Source organism: Somniosus microcephalus, unplaced genomic scaffold, assembly GCF_052327205.1.
Source record: "Somniosus microcephalus isolate GS21.2 unplaced genomic scaffold, FLI_Smic_1.0 unresolved_chr9, whole genome shotgun sequence".
NCBI lineage: Eukaryota > Metazoa > Chordata > Chondrichthyes > Squaliformes > Somniosidae > Somniosus > Somniosus microcephalus.
This window is the reverse complement of record NW_028225187.1, coordinates 6083463-6098531: the sequence shown is the minus strand read 5'-3', so window position 1 is coordinate 6098531 and position 15069 is coordinate 6083463.

Here is a 15069-nt window from a genome sequence, read left to right as displayed (position 1 = left end):
AGGCCCTGGGGATTTGTCCACCTTCAATCCCTTTAGCTTCCTTAACACCATATCCTTAGAGATATTGATTTGCGTCAGTTCCTCCTTTGCCAATGTCCCTATTTTTCCCGATATCCCAGGGAGGTTTTTTGTGTCTTCCTTCGTAAAGACTGACCCAAAGTATGCATTTAGTTGATCTGCCATTTCCTTATTTCCCATTATATATTCCCCCGTATCTGACTGCAATGGACCAACTTTGGTTTTCACCAGTCTTTTCCTTTTGATATACTTATAAAAGCTTTTGGAGTTAGTTTTTATATTTTCCGCCAGCTTGTTTTCGTAAGCTATTTTGACCCTCTTGATTATGCCCTTTGCCCTCCTTTGCTCTATCTTAAACTGTTCCCAATCTTCCGCTCTGGCGCTTTTTTTGGCTATTTTATACGCCCTATCTTTGGATTTTATGCTGTCTCTAATTTCCCCTGTTATCCACGGTTGAGTCACCTTTTTAGATTTCCTTTTATGCCAGATTGGTATAAACAATTTTTGCAATTTTGTCATTCTATCTTTAAATGTTTGCCATTGTTTATCTACCTCCAGTCCTCCCAGGAACGTTGTCCAATCAGACCTACTCAGTTCCCGTCTCATGGCATCATAATTCCCCTTGTTTAAATTCAGGACCTTAGTCTCTGAGTCAATTTCTTCGCTCTCCATTTCGAGTGAGAAATCGATCATGTTATGATCGCTCTGACCCAAGGGTCCCCGTACAACAAGATTACTGATTAGTCCCTTCTCATTGCACAGTACCCAGTCCAATATAGCCTGTTCCCGAGTTGGTTCCTCGACATATTGATCCAGATAACCATCCCTCAAACACTCAAGGAATTCCTCCTCCTCATTATTTTTACTGATTAGGCTAGTCCAATCTATATGTAAGTTAAAGTCACCTATGATGACAGCTGTGCTCTTATTGCACGCTTCTCTAATTTCCCTCGTGATGCCCTCCCTAACCTCTATTTTACTATTTGGAGGCCTATATACCACTCCTATTAATGTTTTTCGCCCCTCGCTATTTCTTAGCTCCACCCATATAGATTCTGTATTAACTGAGTTAATATCCTTCCTTTCAATTGCATTTATCCCCTCTTTTACTAGCAATGCTACCCCTCCTCCCTTTCTTTTTTGTCGATCCTTCCTAAATACTGAATACCCCTGTATGTTAAGCTCCCAGCCCTGCTCACCCTGCAACCATGTTTCCGTAATCCCAATTAGGTCATAATTATTAACCTCTATTTCCACAGCTAATTCATCTACCTTGTTCCTGATGCTTCTCGCATTAAGGTATAAAACCCTCAGGCTTTTTTTATGCTCACATTTTTTATGAATTAGTTTGGCCCTTTGTTTTTTGTTCCTCACCCTTTTATCATTTATTTCTGTCTGCCTTTCACTTTCCTCTATTTCACTACATAGGTTTCTAGCCCCCTGCCATACTAGTTTAAATGCTCCCGAACTGCTTTATCAAAAATTACCCCGAGAACATCAGTTCCATCTCTGCACAGGTGTAGACCGTCCCTTTTGTATAGGTCACACCTACCACAAAACTGGTTCCAATGCCTCAAAAATTTAAAACCCTCCCTCTTACACCACTGCTCAAGCCACGTATTTAGCCTAACTATCCTGTTCTCTGTACTCTTACTAGCACGTGGCACTGGTAGTAATCCAGAGATTACTACCTTCGAGGTCCTACTTTTTAGCTTGGCTCCTAACTCCCGAAATTCTACTTGTAGGACCTCTTCCCTTTTTTTAGCTACGTCGTTGGTACCAACATGTATCACGACAACTGGCTGTTCCCCCTCCCCCTCCAGAATGTTCAACACAGCCTGCATGCTGAAATTTGTCTCGCTAACACACAGCACCGTGGGGCATCGGAAGCTAAACACCAGCCGGCATTCTGCACCATCCGACAGCAGAGTGGTGCAGCGGAATCGTGCTGGGCCCGTAACACAGAGATCGATGCATCAAAACCATCCTCCACTGTTAGCTTTCTTATTTAAACCAACAAGAAAAACCTATTTTGCTACACACAATCAAATCGCACTGATTTTATCACACTTTACTTACAACAACTTCCTGCTTGCAATACACAAAAGGGATAAATTATTAATTAAATTTACAAAGGGTGTGTTCCAACAAAGATCTATTTATCAGTGTTGCCCTGTGAACAGGTAGCTTCTTCTGATCTAGTGGGTTGCATCAGAAGAGAGTTTGCCGATCACGAATTTAATTTCCTTTTGTTTCCCCTTTTACTTACAAGACCAAGCCACTTTTCAATCACCAGTCACTAGTTTCAGATTCCAGACAGCTTTGATGTGATAGCGTGGCCGAGCGGTCTAAGGCGCTGGATCAAGATTCCAATCTCTTCGGCGGGCGAGGGTTGGAATCCCACTACTTACTGATATTGCGGCATTTGTAAATTTCGTCGCTTGGCCAACAGCCGTAAACCGTGCAGGCACGGCGGTTTTGTTCAGTATTATGTAACATTTTCCTTCAGTTGTTATTGGCAGATAGATCTGATTGCAGAATTTCCTCTTGTGCATAATTGGCCTGAACACCGTCCCGAACACGACAAACACTGCCACCAAACCAACTGAATTCAGCTCGTTCACTCACTCGTCTCCACACCTGCTGCCTCTCACTTATTCAGATATGCACCACTTTTACAATTTTGTTTCTCCCATTTCTTACAATCTACCGACCGCGCCACCCATTGCTGTCAAACTCGCACCCACCATCTCTCCGTCGTTTCCCCGTTCGCCCTTCCAATCTTGCCGGTTCAACAGCCCCTCCCATTTGCTCCTGTGCTCCAATCCGATTAATGTAACACGAGTATCTTATGTTCAATCCAACCTATCCAGACAGTGAAAGTTACATTAAGACATGGTTAAGAGAAGATCCATTCTGTAAAAAAAAGGGTGGGTGGGATCTGGACTCTGACTTCAGGATGTGAGTCAGACGTGTTTTTCATACCATTAGTCTGAGGAAGTTGTGATTCGCTGGGCAAACTTTTACTATTGTTCTCTCCTCTTATAATTATGATACATTTCAGGCTCAATGCGTCAGGTTTTATTTATCACACTTTACACTTAACTTACAGCAACTTCCTTCTTGCAGTAAACACAAGAATCTGTCACACAACTTTCTAATCACGTTATTCGCACCAACATAAGCTGCAAATGCTGCAAACTTGGAGCAGCCTTGGCCTTCCCCTTTCTCTCAACGCATTCCTGCAGCGCCACCTCTCCAGCACCAGATGGTGGCATTAGGCCTTTACACAACAAGGAATACCTTCACACAAGACGGAACACCGTTGCACAACACGGAGAACCTTTACAGAACAGGAAACACATTACTCAATATCGGACATCTTTACAAAGCAGACAACATCTCTAAACAACAGGGAAAACCTTTACACAACAGAGAACATCTTTACACAACAGTGAACAACTTTATATAACGGGGAACATCTTTACACAACAGGGAATTTCATTACACAGCAGATAGCACCTTCATGCAAGTCTATCTCTTCATCTCAGTCTCCGTTTCCCTGTCTGTCTACAAACCCTCTCTGTTTCTTTCGAATCTCGGATTTCCCTCCGTCTCTGTCTCTCCCTTGTGTTATTCGGTCTGTCTCTCTCTCTCTCTCTCTCTTGTTTATTCAGTGTATTTCTCTGTCCCTCCCTTTGTGTGGAGAAAAAAACCCTTGCTAGTTTTCTGTGTGTCATTTTGTGTCTGTCCCATTGTCGGTGGAGTAATACTGAGTGTCCTTGTGAAATTACGCAGCCATGTGAGCCTGCCAACACGGGTGCTGCGGGGCCCGGGTCTAATGGCTGTTTGACGGCCATGCTATAGCTTTCAACACAGCCTGGAAGCTGAAATTTGTCTCGCTAACACACAGCACCGTGGGGCATCGGAAGCTAAACACCAGCCGGCATTCTGCACCAGCCGACAGCAGAGTGGCGCAGCGGAAGCGTGCTGGGCCCGTAACCGCGTGATCGATGAACCAAAACCATCCTCTGCTATTAGCATTCTTATTTACACCAACAATAAAAACCTCTTTTGCTACACACAATCAAATCGCACTGATTTTATCACACTTTACTTACAACAACTTCCTGCTTGCAATACACAACAAGGATAAATTATTAATTAAATTTACAAAGGGTGTGTTCCAACAAAGATCTATTTGTCAGTGTTGCCCTGTGAACAGGTAGCTTCTTCTGATCTAGTGGGTTGCAACAGAAGAGAGTTTGCCGATCACGAATTAATTTCCTTTTGTTTCCCCTTTTACTTACAAGACCAAGCCACTTTTCAATCAGCAGTCACTAGTTTCAGATTCCAGACAGCTTCGATGAGGTAGCGTGGCCGAGCGGTCTAAGGCGCTGGATCAAGATTGCAGTCGCTTCGGGGGCGAGGGTTCGAATCCCACTACTGCCTGATATTGCGGCATTTGTAAATTTCGTCGCTTGGCCAACAGCCGTAAACCGTGCAGGCACGGCGGTTTTGTTCAGTATTATGTCACATTTTCTTTCAGTTGTTATTGGCAGATAGATCTGATTGCAGAATTTCCTCTTGTGCATAATTGGCCTGAACACCGCCCCGAACACTACAAACACCGCCACCCAACCAACTGAATTCAGCTCGTTCACTCACTCGTCTCCACACCTGCTGCCTCTCACTTATTCAGATATGCACCACTTTTACAATTTTGTTTCTTACATTTCTTACAATCTACCGACCGCGCCCCCCATTGCTGTCAAACTCGCACCCACCATCTCTCCGTCGTTTCCCCGTTCGCCCTTCCAATCTTGCCGGTTCAACAGCCCCTCCCATTTGCTCCTGTGCTCCAATCCGATTAATGTAACACGAGTATCTTTTGTTCAATCTAACCTATCCAGACAGTGAAAGTTACATTAAGACATGGTTAAGAGAAGATCCATTCTGTAAAAAAAAGGGTGGGTGGGATCTGGACTCTGACTTCAGGATGTGAGTCAGATGTGTTTTTCATACCATTAGTCTGAGGAAGTTGTGATTCGCTGGGCAAACTTTTCCTATTGTTCTCTCCTCTTATAATTATGATACATTTCAGGCTCAATGCGTCAGGTTTTATTTATCACACTTAACACTTTACTTACAGCAACTTCCTTCTTGCAGTAAACACAAGAATCTGCCATACAACTTTCTAATCACGTTATTCGCACCAACATAAGCTGCAAATGCTGCAAACTTGGAGCAGCCTTGGCCTTCCCCTTTCGCTCAACGCATTCCTGCAGCGCCGCCTCTCCAGCACCAGATGGTGGTCTTAGGCCTTTACACAACAAGGAATACCTTCACACAAGAGGGAACACCGTTGCACAACACGGAGAACCTTTACACAACAGGAAACACATTACTCAATATCGGACATCTTTACAAAGCAGACAGCATCTCTAAACAACAGGGAAAACGTTTACACAACAGAGAACATCATTACGCAACAGTGAACAACTTTATATAACGGGGAACATCTTTACACAACAGGGAATGTCTTTACACACCAGAAAGCACCTTCATGCAAGTCTATCTCTTCATCTCAGTCTCCGTTTCCCTGTCTGTCTACAAACCCTCTCTGTTTCTCTCGAAGTCTCGGATTTCCCTCAGTCTCTGTCTCTCCCTTGTGTTATTCGGTCTGTCTCTCTCTCTCTCTCTTGTTTATTCAGTGTATTTCTCTGTCCCTCCCTTTGTGTGGCGAGAAAGACCCTTGCTAGTTTTCTGTGTGTCATTTTGTGTCTGTCCCATTGTCGGTGGAGTAATACTGAGTGTCCTTGTGAAATTACGCAGCCATGTGAGCCTGCCAACACGGGTGCTGCGGGGTCCGGGTCTCTGGGCTGTTTGACGGCCATGCTATAGCTTTCAACACAGCCTGGAAGCTGAAATTTGTCTCGCTAACACGCAGCACCGTGGGGCATCGGAAGCAAAACACCAGCCGGCATTCTGCACCAGCCGACAGCAGAGTGGCGCAGCGGAAGCGTGCTGGGCCCGTAACCGCGTGATCGATGGACCAAAACCATCCTCTGCTATTAGCATTCTTATTTACACCAACAATAAAAACCTCTTTTGCTACACACAATCAAATCGCACTGATTTTATCACACTTTACTGACAACAACTTCCTGCTTGCAATACACAACAGGGATAAATTATTAATTAAATTTACAAAGGGTGTGTTCCAACAAAGATCTATTTGTCAGTGTTGCCCTGTGAACAGGTAGCTTCTTCTGATCTAGTGGGTTGCATCAGAAGAGAGTTTGTCGATCACGAATTTAATTTCCTTTTGTTTCCCCTTTTACTTACAAGACCAAGCCACTTTTCAATCACCAGTCACTAGTTTCAGATTCCAGATAGCTTTGATGTGGTAGCGTGGCCGAGCGGTCTAAGGCGCTGAATCAAAATTCTAGTCTCTTCGGGGGCGAGGGTTCAAATCCCTCTACTTCCAGATATTGCGGCATTCGTAAATTTCGTCGCTTGGCCAACAGCCGTAAACCATGCAGTCACGGCCGCTTTGTTCAGTATTATGTCACATTTTCCTTCAGTTGTTATTGGCAGATAGATTTGATTGCAGAATTTCCTCTTGTGCATAATTGGCCTGAACACCGTCCCGAACACTACAAACACCGCCACACAACCAACTGAATTCAGCTCGTTCACTCACTCGTCTCCACACCTGCTGCCTCTCACTTATTCAGATATGCACCACTTTTACAATTTTGTTTCTTCCATTTCGTACAATCTACCGACCGCGCCCCCCATTGCTGTCAAACTCGCACCCACCTTCTCTCCGTCGTTTCCCCGTTCGCCCTTCCAATCTTACCGGTTCAACAGCCCCTCCCATTTGCTCCTGTGCTCCAATCCGATTAATGTAACACGAGTATCTTTTGTTCAATCTAACCTATCCAGACAGTGAAAGTTACATTAAGACATGGTTAAGAGGAGATCCATTCTGTAAAAAAAAGGCTGGGTGGGATCAGGACTCTGACTTCAGGATGTGAGTCAGATGTGTTTTTCATACCATTAGTCTGAGGAAGTTGTGATTCGCTGGGCAAACTTTTCCTATTGTTCTCTCCTCTTATAATTATGATACATTTCAGGCTCAATGCGTCAGGTTTTATTTATCACACTTTACACTTTACTTACAGCAACTTCCTTCTTGCAGTAAACACAAGAATCTGCCACACAACTTTCTAATCACGTTATTCGCACCAACATAAGCTGCAAATGCTGCAAACTTGGAGCAGCCTTGGCCTTCCCCTTTCTCTCAACGCATTCCTGCAGCGCCGCCTCTCCAGCACCAGATGGTGGTCTTAGGCCTTTACATAACAAGGAATGCCTTCACACAAGACGGAACACCGTTGCACAACACGGAGAACCTTTACACAACAGGAAACACATTACTCAATATCGGACATCTTTACAAAGCAGACAACATCTCTAAACAACAGGGAAAACCTTTACACAACAGAGAACATCTTTACGCAACAGTAAACAACTTTATATAACGGGGAACATCTTTACACAACAGGGAATTTCTTTACACAGCAGAAAGCACCTTCATGCAAGTCTATCTCCTCATCTCAGTCTCCGTTTCCCTGTCTGTTTACAAACCCTCTCTGTTTCTGTCGAAGTCTCGGATTTCCCTCAGTCTCTGTCTCTCCCTTGTGTTTTTCGGTCTGTCTCTCTCTCTCTCTCTCTCTTGTTTATTCAGTGTATTTCTCTCTCCCTCCCTTTGTGTGGCGAGAAAGACCCCTGCTAGTTTTCTGCGTGTCATTTTGTGTCTGTCCCATTGTCGGTGGAGTAATACTGAGTGTCCTTGTGAAATTACGCAGCCATGTGAGCTTGCCAACGCGGGTGCTGCGGGGTCCGGGTCTCTGGGCTGTTTGACGGCCATGCTGTAGCTTTCAACACAGCCTGGATGCTGAAATTTGTCTCGCTAACACACAGCACCGTGGGGCAACGGAAGCTAAACACCAGCCGGCATTCTGCACCAGCCGACAGCAGAGCGCCGCAGCGGAAGCATGCTGGGCCCGTAACCCAGAGATCGATGGATGAAAACCATCCTCTGCTATTAGCATTCTTATTTACACCAACAATAAAAACCTCTTTTGCGACACACAATCAAATAGCACTGATTTTATCACACTTTACTTACAACAACTTCCTGCTTGCAATACACAACAGGGATAAATTATTAATTAAATTTACAAAGGGTGTGTTCCAACAAAGATCTATTTATCAGTGTTGCCCTGTGAACAGGTAGCTTCTTCTGATCTAGTGGGTTGCATCAGAAGAGAGTTTGCCGATCACGAATTTAATTTCATTTTCTTTCCCCTTTTACATCCAAGACCAAGCCACTTTTCAATCACCAGTCACTAGTTTCAGATTCCAGATAGCTTTGATGTGGTAGCGTGGCCGAGCGGTCTAAGGCGCTGGATTAAGATTCCAGTCTCTTCGGGGGCGAGAGTTCGCAATTCCTTCTACTTCCTGATATTGCGGCATTCGTAAATTTCGTCGCTTGGCCAACAGCCGTAAACCGTGCAGTCACGGCCGTTTTGTTCAGTATTATGTCACATTTTCCTTCAGTTGTTATTGGCAGATAGATCTGATTGCAGAATTTCCTCTTGTGCATAATTGGCCTGAACTCCGTCCCGAACACTACGAACACCGGCATCCAACCAACTGAATTCAGCTCGTTCACTCACTCGTCTCCACACCTGCTGCCTCTCACTTATTCAGATATGCACCACTTTTACAATTTTGTTTCTTCCATTTCTTACTATCTACCGACCGCGCCCCCCATTGCTGTCAAACTCGCACCCACCATCTCTCCGTCGTTTCCCCGTTCGCCCTTCCAATCTTGCCGGTTCAACAGCCCCTCCCATTTGCTCCTGTGCTCCAATCCGATTAATGTAACACGAGTATCTTTTGTTCAATCTAACCTATCCAGACAGTGAAAGTTACATTAAGACATGGTTAAGAGGAGATCCATTCTGTAAAAAAAAGGCTGGGTGGGATCTGGACTCTGACTTCAGGTTGTGAGTCAGATGTGTTTTTCATACCATTAGTCTGAGGAAGTTGTGATTCGCTGGGCAAACTTTTCCTATTGTTCTCTCCTCTTATAATTATGATACATTTCAGGCTCAATGCGTCAGGTTTTATTTATCACACTTTACACTTTACTTACAGCAACTTCCTTCTTGCAGTAAACACAAGAATCTGCCACACAACTTTCTAATCACGTTATTCGCACCAACATCAGCTGCAAATGCTGCAAACTTGGAGCAGCCTTGGCCTTTCCCTTTCTCTCAACGCATTCCTGCAGCGCCGCCTCTCCAGCACCAGATGGTGGTCTTAGGCCTTTACACAACAAGGAATGCCTTCACACAAGACGGAACACCGTTGCACAACACGGAGAACCTTTACACAACAGGAAACACATTACTCAATATCGGACATCTTTACAAAGCAGACAACATCTCTAAACAACAGGGAAAACCTTTACACAACAGAGAACATCTTTACGCAACAGTGAACAACTTTATATAACGGGGAACATCTTTACACAACAGGGAATTTCTTTACACAGCAGAAAGCACCTTCATGCAAGTCTATCTCCTCATCTCAGTCTCCGTTTCCCTGTCTGTCTGCAAACCCTCTCTGTTTCTCTCGAAGTCTCGGATTTCCCTCAGTCTCTGTCTCTCCCTTGTGTTATTCGGTCTGTCTCTCTCTCTCTCTTGTTTATTCAGTGTATTTCTCTCTCCCTCCCTTTGTGTGGCGAGAAAGACCCTTGCTAGTTTTCTGTGTGTCATTTTGTGTCTGTCCCATTGTCGGTGGAGTAATACTGAGTGTCCTTATAAAATTACGCAGCCATGTGAGCCTGCCAACACGGGTGCTGCGGGGTCCGGGTCTCTGGGCTGTTTGACGGCCATGCTGTAGCTTTCAACACAGCCTGGATGCTGAAATTTGTCTCGCACCGTGGGGCACCGGAAGCTAAACACCAGCCGGCATTCTGCACCAGCCGACAGCAGAGTGGCGCAGCGGAAGGGTGCTGGGCCCGTAACCCAGAGATCGATGGATGAAAACCATCCTCTGCTATTAGCATTCTTATTTACACCAACAATGAAAACCTCTTTTGCTACACACAATCAAATCGCACTGATTTTATCACACTTTACTTACAACAACGTCCTGCTTGCAATACACAACAGGGATAAATTATTAATTAAATTTACAAAGGGTGTGTTCCAACAAAGATCTATTTGTCAGTGTTGCCCTGTGAACAGGTAGCTTCTTCTGATCTACTGGGTTGCATCAGAAGAGAGTTTGCCGATCACGAATTTAATTTCCTTTTGTTTCCCCTTTTATTTAAAAGACCAAGCCTCATTTCATTCACCAGTTACTATTTTCAGATTCCTCAACCGATTGCTGTGGTAGCGTGGCCGAGCGGTCTAAGGCGCTGGATTTAAGGTTCCTGTTTCTTCGCAGACGCGGTTTAGAATCCCACCACTGCCAGTTATGGTTGAATTTATAAATTTCGTTTCACTGAAAGCGTTATACTATGCAGGCCAGACAGTTTTGCCAATATCTATATCACTTCTTAAACTTTCGATGCTATCATTTCTGTTCACGCACACGTCTCCACGTGCGCTGTATCTCACTTACTCAGATTCCACCACTTCTTACAATTTTGTTGCTCCTTGCTGCCACCATCTCACCGCCGCTTCCCTGTTCGCCCTTCCAAACATCCCGGTTGAACAGCACCTCCCCTCAGCTCCTGCGCTCCATTCCGTTTATTATATCACGAATATATTCTCAAGCTGACACAGAGGGAGGAATAGACTGGATTTTAGGCGGTTTTATTTTTCGAGAGAGCAGTAATGCGTTGCACTCCGGTGTTGTGGGAGCTGACTCTCTGATCGCCTTCAAGAAGGATGGGAAAAAACATGGCAGATGGAAGTTAACGCAGAGAAGTGTGACGTATATTATTTTGTTAGGACGAATCAGGAGGGGCAAAATCAACGAAATGGTAGAATTTCAGACGGGTGCATGAATAGAGAGACCCGGCGGTGTATGTCCACAAATCTTTGATGCTGGCAGGACACGGCTGTTAAAAAGCACATGGGAACCTTGGCTTTATCAATAGAGGAATAGAGAAGAAAACTAAAGAAGTTATGCTAAATCTTCCTAAAACACTGGTTAACCTCAGCGGGACTATTGTGTTCAATTATGGCATACACTTTGGGAAGGATGGCTAGGCCTTGGAGAGGGTGCAGAGCAGATTTCTAGAATGGTACCAAGTTATGTGGAGAGATTGGAGAACCTGGGATTGTTCTCCTTAAAGCAGAAACGGTAGAGATTTTCAAAAACTTGAAGTGGTGTGATAGGTCAAGTAGGAAAAATATTTCCTCTGACAATTGGAAAGGTAACCAGAGATAATAGATGTAATATATACTGGCGCGCAGGCGCTTGTTAAGTGCAGGAACACATTACCTAAAATGGTAGTGGAGTCAGATTCAAAGCAACCTCAAAAGGCAATTGGACATGTTTTTGAACTGCAATAATCTGCAGGCTTGTGGGAAAAACGGTGGGGTGTGGGATGAAATTTGACAGTTCTTTCGAAGAGCCGGCACAGGCATGACAGTCTATGACTTTAACTCCTCCATAATGTTAAAGGACTACATGCGCTCTACTCTCAGTCTACTATTTTTCCATTAGGGACGCGGCCAAATATTTCCAGAAGACGTCCTTCTCATTCCCCCTTCCACTGTTCCTGACGATGCCAGAATTCTTCTCTTCACCCACAGTTGCTTCAGGCGCTCCTTCTTCAGCACATGCTGGGAAAACACAGGGAGATCACGTGACTGTCTGTGTAGAGTTTGCACATTCTGCCCGTGTTTGTGTGGGTTTTCTCCGGGTGCTCCGGTTTTCTCCCACAGTCCAAAAGATGTGCGGGTTAGGTTGATTGGCTATGATAAATTGACCCTTAATGTTAAGGGGATTAAATACGTGGGGTAACAGGGATAGGGTGGGATATGTGTCGGTGCGGGCTCAATGGGCCGAAATGGCCTTTATCTGCACTGTGGGGTTTCTGTGATTCTCTGAATATATTATCAACCTGTCCAATCTGCACAGGGAACGTTACTTTAAGACAAGGATAGGAGAAAATACACAGGTGGCGAGCTGGACTGTCTGTTCAGGATGAGGGTTAGCTTTGTTTTTCATTCCATTAGTCTGAGGAACTTGTGATTGTGAGAGCAAATATTTCCTATTATCTATTGTATAAAAATGGAGTTCTTGTTTCCGTGAAATGGACAGTGGTGAGCATACTGCTGCTGCCTTCTTGCTTCCAATGGGAACAATCGCTTCAGCGATCAGTCTCATGCCTGGCACCCTGGATAATCTACTTCCCTTTTACCAATATTCCAAGTGCGGCTTTCTTGCCATTAAAATCCACCTGGAAAATCGGCGACAGTAGATAATCCATTCTGCACATCATTTTCTACACTTTCCTCAGTTTATCAATTTCATTGATAAGAACGGAAAGATTTGAAGCAATAACAATTGCCAGAGAACGTCAGCTTACTTGCATCGCCCCGCACCCCGATCATGAGACAACAACCAACAAATCAGGGCCTGAGGATTGAGATGTTCCATCACAATCAGCTCCAGTAGGTTGGAGGACTCGGCTGTGAGCGGATGACTTGTTCCTGTCGCTGGCGCCGCGGCCGAGAAGCGAGCAGTCCCTGCAATCTCTTGTTTTTAGCCAAATGCTGGAGGCATGAATTACTAATCTTGAAACATTTGACGTGAGCTAATTTGGTTGCAAACTTATCTAATGTATAAAAATTGAGTCTTTGATTCCGTGAAATGAACAGTGGTGAGCAACTGCTGCTCCCTTCCTGCTCCCAATGGAAACAATTGCTTCAGCGATCAGCGTCCTGCCAGGCAGCCTGGATATTCCACTTCCCTTTTACCAATATTCAAAGTGCAGCGTCCTTGCCATGAAAATCGCCTACAGTAGATAGAGTCACAGAGTTATACAGCACAGAAAGAGTCCCTTCGGCCCATCGTGTCCGCGCCGGCCATCAATCCCTGTCTATTCTAATCCCATTTTCCAGCACATGGTCCGTAGCCTTGTATGCAATGCCGTTTCAAGTGCTCATTTATATGTATCCTGAATGTTGTGAGGTTTCCTGCCTCTACCACCCTTTCAGGCAGTGAGTTCCATATTCCATCCACCCTCTGGGCGAAAAGGTTTTTCCTCCAGTCCCCTCTGAACATCCTGCCCCTTATCTTGAACCTATGCCCCCTGATTATTGACCCCCTTGCTAAGGGGAAAAGTTCCTTTCTATCTACCCTATCTATGCCCCTCATAATTTTGTGCACCGCAATCAGGACCCCCTCAGCCTTCTCGGCTCTAAGGAAGACAATGCCAGCCTGTCCAATCTCTCTTCAGAGCTGAAGTGTTCCAGTAGCATCCTGGTGAATCTCCTCTGCACCATCGCCAATGGAATCAAATCCCTCCTAGTATTCCAGCTGTGGCCTAACTAGCGGTTTGTACAGCTCCATGATAACCTCCCTGCTCTTATATTCTATGCCTCGGCTAATGAAGGCAAATATCCCATATGCCTTTTTAACCAAGTTACCTACCTGTCCTGCTGCATTCAGGCATCTATGTACATGCACACCAAGGTCCCTCCTTGACCAGTCTCCCATGTGGGACATTGTCAAAAGCCTTACTGAAGTCCATATCGACTACATCAACTGCACTTACACTCATCCACACACCTAGTCAGCCCCTCGAAAAATGCTATCAGATTGGTTGGACATGATCTCACCCTAACAATGCCAAGCTGGCTATCCTTCATTAATCCTTGCCTCTTCAAGTGGAGACTAATTCTGTCCCTCAGACTGTTTTCCAATATTTTCCCTATCACTGATGTTCGGCTCACTGGCCTGTAATTCCTTGCTTTAGCCTGAAATGGGCCAGCACGTTCGGCTGTTAACTGAAAGGTTGGTGGTTCGAACCCACCCAGGGACGTGAGTAGATTTTAACTTTTGCAAACATATCTATTGTATAAAAATGGAGTCTTTGATTCCGTGAAATGAACATTGGTATGCATATTGCTGCTGCCTTCCTGCTTCCAATGGGAACAATCGCTTCATCAATCAGTCTTCTGCTAGGCAGCCTGGATATTCTAATTCCTTGTACCAATACTCCAAGAGCAGCGGTCCTGCCATGAAAATCCAGCAGGAAAATCGCCCACAGTAGATAATCCATTCTGAAAACCCGTTTCTACACTGTCCTCAGTTTTACACATACATGGATTAGAATGGAAAGCTTGAAACAGTAACAATTGTCAGACAACTTCAGCTTCCTTGCATCGCCCCGCACCCTGACCACGTGTCAACAACCAACCAATCACATAGAGTGGCGCGAGAACGCCCCCATTGAATGTGTCCAATCAGCGCCTGAGGATTGAGCTGCTCCGTCACAATCCGTTCCAGTAGGTTGGAGGACTCGGCTGTGAGCGGATGACTTGTTGCTGTCGCTGGTGCCGCGGCCGAGAAGCGAGCAGCCCCTGCAATCTCTTGTTATCAGCCAAATGCTAGAGGTATGAATTTCTAATCACAAAATCTTTGACGCGAGCTGATTTGGTTGCTGCGTTTTAAAGCGGTTTAGTGACTTGCACGGGCCTTGTGATTTTCTTTTTGCATGCGGATTGCAGTGTGTGATCGCATAACGTTTTGACACTGAAATGAATCGCAATGTCTGAGTCAATTTGCTGCTTCATATGGCGTCCGGCCAAATTGAGGCAATTCGACACTACGAACGGGATTCAAATCGCCTTTTCTCTCATGTGCTGTTTTGCCCGTTTATACGGCCGCGTGTCAGAGAATATGGTTGAAGAATAAATCTGCGGCTGCATTGTAATTCCTGCTGCGTGTCCATCCTGTTAAACATTGTTTTCCGTGGTGAAATGAAATCAGCAGACTGTACGA